Raw genomic sequence first — 6,270 nt, 5'->3', positions numbered from 1 at the left:
CCCCCCTTCCTTCTTCTTCCCCCAGCTTTATATGCTGAACATGATGTCATATGGTGTGGGATATCCCTTTGGTCAGTTGGGGTCAGCTGTCCCAGCTGTGTCCCCTCCCAACTTCTTGTGCACCCCCAGCCTACTCGCTGGTGGGGTGGTGTGAGAAGCGGAAAAGGCCTTGACTGTGTGTAAGCACTGCTCAGCAGTAACTAAAACACCCCTGTATTATCAACTCTGTTTCCAGCACAAATCCAAAACATGGCCCCACACTAGCTACTATGAAGAAAATTAACTCTATCCCAGCCAAAACCAGCACAGCATGCTACAGTGCAAAGTATGAGTTTATAAGCAGGCAGACCTGTTTTTTTGGACAAACGGAAAAATCTAAGTAGGGAAAAGCAGTAGATATGTGGATCTGAGTCATGCACGCTTCCTACTGCATTTCATCAAACTTTATTCTTTAAAATGTATTCACACTCTCAGGACTCATAATCCATATGATTGTGCTATCATGTAGAAAAAAAGCTAACTAAACACTATTTTAAAAAGGAATGTTAAATAGCACAGTATCTTGAGGGCTAATTATTTGCTGAGGTAAGAGCTGGAAAAAGAAAATAAACAGCACTAATGAAACTAACAGATGATACTTTATAAGAACTTCAGCACACTTGGGTGAATGGAAAATAATTTCTTGAAGATTTCAGAACAAAAGTAGAATATAGTAACATAGGATCCACTTCAGAAAAATGGGGAAAAATGCCTAAGACAATGTCTGTCAACAACAGAGGTAATGGCTGAAAGAGAAAGCAGAGAACAGTAATGAGCTCTGCCTCTCCACGCTGAGAAAGACACAGTATATTGTATACCTTCAAGCAGGGATAAGAAACTATTAAACTGTCATGAATATTCATGCTAATCTTTAATTCTTGAGAAGCATTTTGTGGGGTGAAGGACAGTGTGATGTGGGCCTCCAGGCTTATTGGGTTGAAAATGAACAGAAAAATAATGTTCGAGTAATGAATTACAGCTACATGTCTATTTTAAAAAATGGCAAGTCGGAAGAATACTCCCTTTGATACATGGAGGAAGCCAAATGGACAAAAAGAGGACACCTTCTAAACCTTGCACTGTACTCCTGGAGACAACTTTCTCTTTTGTCTCATGAGCATTCTGAGAACAAAGCAGCACTTTATTGAAAAAATGACAAGGTCACTACCTACATCATTATCATGAAGTGCAGTAATATCCCCCCAAAGTCTTCACCCTAATGTTAAAATGAATATATGTTAAGTAACAGGAAAATATTTGGCAACACTTTGTCTTAGTTTCTGATCCTTGTAATACATTGAATGTGAATGGTGGGGGGAGAGGGTTTCTAACATGGAAATTATTTCAGTGCAATCTGCTTTAGGCTGAGGGTTGCACTATTGAAACCCATTGTTTTCCCTTTTGTACTTATCTAGCTCATTCACGGTCATTTTCACATACTCCACTTTTGAAAAACTTGTGGAAGTGTTTCCTACCATATGCATCTTCCCACTTCAGGGTGGTAGCTTATCAGAAACAAGAAACTTTTAGAATCTGCGACATCCTTAGCAACCTTTTCAAAAGATCCCTTGACTATGCTCATAAGTAGTCTCCAAATGCTTTTTGCCTAAATACTCATTTGCTACCTAAGGATATTCTCCAAAGACTTTTTGCTCATGATATTCTTGTATTGTCTGTTGTACTTTAGATGATTATCACGCTCCATATATTGTAGACTGTTTACTTTCAAGGCAAGATACAGTGGTAGAAATTTATCATCATCATCTCTTGTGTGCTGATATGTCAATAACAGGAAGAATTTCCTGGATCAGATCTGCCTCTCCACCCATCTTTTTTTTTCTTTTCTGGAGCCCCATGCTGCAATGCAAAAGGGCATTTTAACACTAGGAAAAAAAAAGGTTTTCTACCTTCTGTTTTCTCACCAATTAATTACCCATTTTCCCATTTTATATGGGATCCTAATGACACAATTATGAGTTTTGAAATACTGGTCGATAGATCTCTATCACCCCAAGGGGATGTCAATGCCCTAATTAGAAGTTTATTGATGCATTTCCTTGTATTCAGAATTATCCCACATAAACTTTCAGAATGTTTTTCTTTGCAAAATAGTATTTCCTGAGGGCATTTATTAGTCAGGAGATAGAATGTTTCTGGGCACACTCCTGGCAGTTAGGATAATGAAATATGAGATTCTATGCAGTTTTTCATTTTTCTGCCATGTCTCTAGGGTAATTTGTATGTGCCAGGGCTATAGACACGGAAGACTTGATCTTACAGTATTTTACACCTTGTATAGTATTTGAGCAACGGTCAAAACGGGCTGATATGTCATATGGACTGTATGTCATAACGACACTCCTCCAAACATCAAAGGTACATACTGAAGTTTTCTGGGCGTGGATTGCAAGATGAATAGGCTTCAGGACTTCTGGACTTCCAATTTGGTAGTTGTATTTGAATCTGTACAAACTGAGTGTCATGCATGTCACCAAGGCTAAGTACATTATGAATTCTCATTGGAGGCATTTTGTGTCCAATCTAACCAGCTTTAAGTTTTCAGTGACCATCAGAAACATCCAATTAGGGAAGAATTAGATTCACAAAATGTAAAAGACTTAAATTTTATTATATGACTTGTTCCATAAATACCGGAGTTTAAGCCTTAACTATGCCCCACCTCCTTGCTCCTTTTTTTATTCATTACTTCTCGATTTATTTTGTCTTAATTTTATTTAAGTGTCTGATCCATAACCTATCATCATCAGAGAAAGTCCTGAATACAAATTGAAGGACAACCTAGCCATTTTTCCTTCTCTGTCACATATCAAAAGGGGTAAGAAGTTAAAAGAAATAGGGAAAAATCATAAAAGGACCCAATTAATCTACCTCTCCCCCCAGTTTACATTCCTTATTTCTTTCACATAACCTCACAAGAAAACCAGTAGGGCTCCACCAGAGAATTACTCAGAGTGGGATGTAGTTGACCTAACCATCCTCAGAGCCTAGGGACTTGGCTTGGTTGCTTTTACATAGATGTGGAGTTTCAAATGCCATAGTACAGCCAGGATAGCTAGAGAGTACAAGTAGATCTGACACCAGACTTAGAGGAAAAATATGCCTTCAGGATCAGCAGCTGGAGGCCCACTGAGTTCCCTGAAGACATCTCAAATGGTTTCCCAACTTCCATGTCTAGAATGAAGTCATGTCTACTTTCATCTACTGCACAAGAGGTGGGATTCAGCTGCCTAATGTAGCTGCTTTTACCATTTTATCTGCCCTAAAGCAACCTGCCTAGCCTCTAGTTCCCACGGAGGAACATGGGTGTCCCATAGAGCCTTTGTCAAGTCTGCAAGTCCCAGGAAGTTGTCTCAGTTTCCACAAAATATCTGAAAAGTCATTAGAAACTTGTGTTTAGGCAATCTAATGCTGCCCTAGGGAGTCTAATGAGACTAGTCTCTTACTATGGGCATCTCTGATGGGTGTCTAAAACTAGGTGGTACAAATCCCATGAACTCAGTTCTGTTGCCCAGAGGTAACTTTATGTCAATGTCATACATCTGGTTCTTTTGAGCCGCCTCCAGGTATCTCCACTTGCCTTTAGCAACTGTTCCAGATGATCATCAGAATCTCATGGGTGCTATGTTGTGGTGGATGTCTTCCGGACACCCTAGGGCATCTCAAATGGAGGTGGATACTTCAGTGTAAGCAGCTGAATCAAACTGTCTTCTCCAGTAGGTCTGGGAGAAACCACAATGTTCGAGTGTCTCAAAGGATGTCATATATGTCAAGCTAGTGCCATAAGCCATGCTTAAAATGGCAGAATGGTCTTAGCTACACCCACAAGGACCAGAATTATGGAGGGCAAAGCTGAGTGACATCTGAAGTATCTATGTCTGGGAAATACTGATGTTTTAACATCTTTTCTTGTTCTGAATTAGAACATAAACATCTTTATGAAAAAGACCATATAGAATAATATAGAATATAAAAAATACACTCATAAAAAATGATCACAAGATTCCTTTAAACACTTTCAGTCTACTGAACTATATACAGTATTTATTTTTGGGGGTTTTTTTTGTGCAGTTCAGAGTGCAGCTGCATTCACTGTCACTGTTCCTCCTGGGAGATGTAGCTGTAATGCCTTTTGTTCCCATCATGTTAAGTGCTCTAGACCCCCTGACAGGTATTGTGGTCTATTTTCATAGCATCTGCTGAACCTAGTGTGCAAGGTTCTGCTTGAAAATGGTAATTTGGTCATACATATTTTGTCCTCATTAAATCTTTAAGTTAACCTGTAGAGTGATACTTAGGAAAAATTAGGAAGTTTGTAAAAATCTTGACAGGCATGAAATAATGGAGTGAATGGAGGAGGAAAAGAACCTGGTTACATTGTAAAGTGACCTTCAGCAGTACACAATTAAATGTACATTTATCTACTGAAAATAAAAAGGAAAGAAAAATGACTAGTTAAATACTCCACCAAAGAGTATTCAAATAATTCAATTATAGATAATAGTATTCATTCATACATTGTCTTCTGAGAAAGAAAAGCACCCTTTGACTATATCCTCCCTTTCCTTAGATTCATGCAATGAACCGCATTTGCCTTTCACACCAGCATAATAATTTGGTAATCACTGGATTTGGTAATCTTCTGGACCACTAGTTATCTGCCATGCCATGTGCAATGTTTGAACTTAGAAGAAACTTTGCTAGAGTTTCAAAAGCACGCGGATCATGGGCCAATGTCAGTCATGTGAGCCTGGCAGAAGTGGCTGAGTAACAGGGAAAAAGAGTGCTTAAAGCACTGCGTCTCAACACTGTTCATATCAAGCCTCTGTTTCCTTTCCCAAAAGTAGTTACAGATCCCTATTCCATTTTTCCGATTTCTCGGAAGACCTCTCCATGAGTTAGAGCAAGGAAGTTGTTCCTCTCACCCAGCTGAGAACAGCTGTTTTAGGATTTTTCTCAGGCTAGCGTGCTACTTTGCCATCCTAAACAAGAACAGAGACCATGTGTTCAGAAAACATGGAAAAATTTCTGGCAAACATAGTTCCATAAAATCAGACTACAGTAGCTGGCATGTCGTCTCAGAGACCTCAGAAGCTAAATCCCCACTGTAACTCACCCCGTTGACTTTGGTGTGACCAAGTAGGTAAAGTCCCACTGCACATAATATATGTTGCTTCCAAATCCAGGCAAAGATTTCTGCCCGTTTGAACTTCAAGTCATGCTCTTTCACTAGTGAAAATAGCAATACAACAGAGGTTTGCGTTACTATGACAAGTGAAAAAAAAGTTGATGAAGATTTGTAATAAACTAAAAGAAATTTCATACATCACTGAAGACAAAGAAAACTGAAAATAAAAGAAATTGGGGTTATATTTCTTTTTCATAATGTCAGTGAAAAATGTTCCAGTCAGTAGTCTGAACACCATGGATGAGGACAGATTTACCACTTCACTTCACTGAATAACAATTTCAAAGCTTAGCAAAATCTTTGCAAGAGGAGACGGTGAAGCTTACACTTCCTGTCAACAAAACACCCCAGACAAACAATGCATTTTGATAAAATAGCTGCATGATCCTTGAACTGGAATATCTAAACGAGACAAAAGATTTTAAAGGAAGGATGAAAGGAATTTGTAAAGAATCAGTGATACTAAATGGACTCATGTCCAGTTTTGCTGTCATGTAAAAGAGCAGGGGCAAAGCTGGGTGACACAGACAGCCTTGTAAACTGTATGTAACGGGCATAGTGGTAAACTCTAGAGAAGAGGTGTGGGTAGACTTCTGACTTGGGGAAAAAAGACAGGAGAGTGAAATCAGCACTGTAACCTCACTCGATGCCCAAATGATTGCTTAGAAATGAATTAGAGTAGTGCTTAGATTGTATTATGGGCCTGATTTCTTTTAATTCAGGGTGAGGTTTTACGGTCAGCTTATGCAAAACTACTGAAGCTTATGCTGTTGTTGAAAGGAGGATCCTGCTTTCCACCATCCCCATACTTGATCATACCTTGATCATACTTGATCATACAGCCGGCTGAACATGAGCCGGCAGTGTGCCCAGGCGGCCAAGAAGGCCAATGGCATCCTGGCCTGTATCAGAAATAGTGTGGCCAGCAGGAGTAGGGAAGTGATCGTGCCCCTGTACTCGGCACTGGTGAGGCCGCACCTCGAATACTGTGTTCAGTTTTGGGCCCCTCACTACAAGAAGGACGT

This window comes from Aptenodytes forsteri, unplaced genomic scaffold (assembly GCF_000699145.1).
Source record: "Aptenodytes forsteri isolate BGI_AS27 unplaced genomic scaffold, ASM69914v1 Scaffold155, whole genome shotgun sequence".
NCBI classification, from domain to species: Eukaryota; Metazoa; Chordata; class Aves; order Sphenisciformes; family Spheniscidae; genus Aptenodytes; species Aptenodytes forsteri.
The sequence above is the reverse complement of the archived record's forward strand: the minus strand, read 5'-3'. Positions refer to the sequence as shown.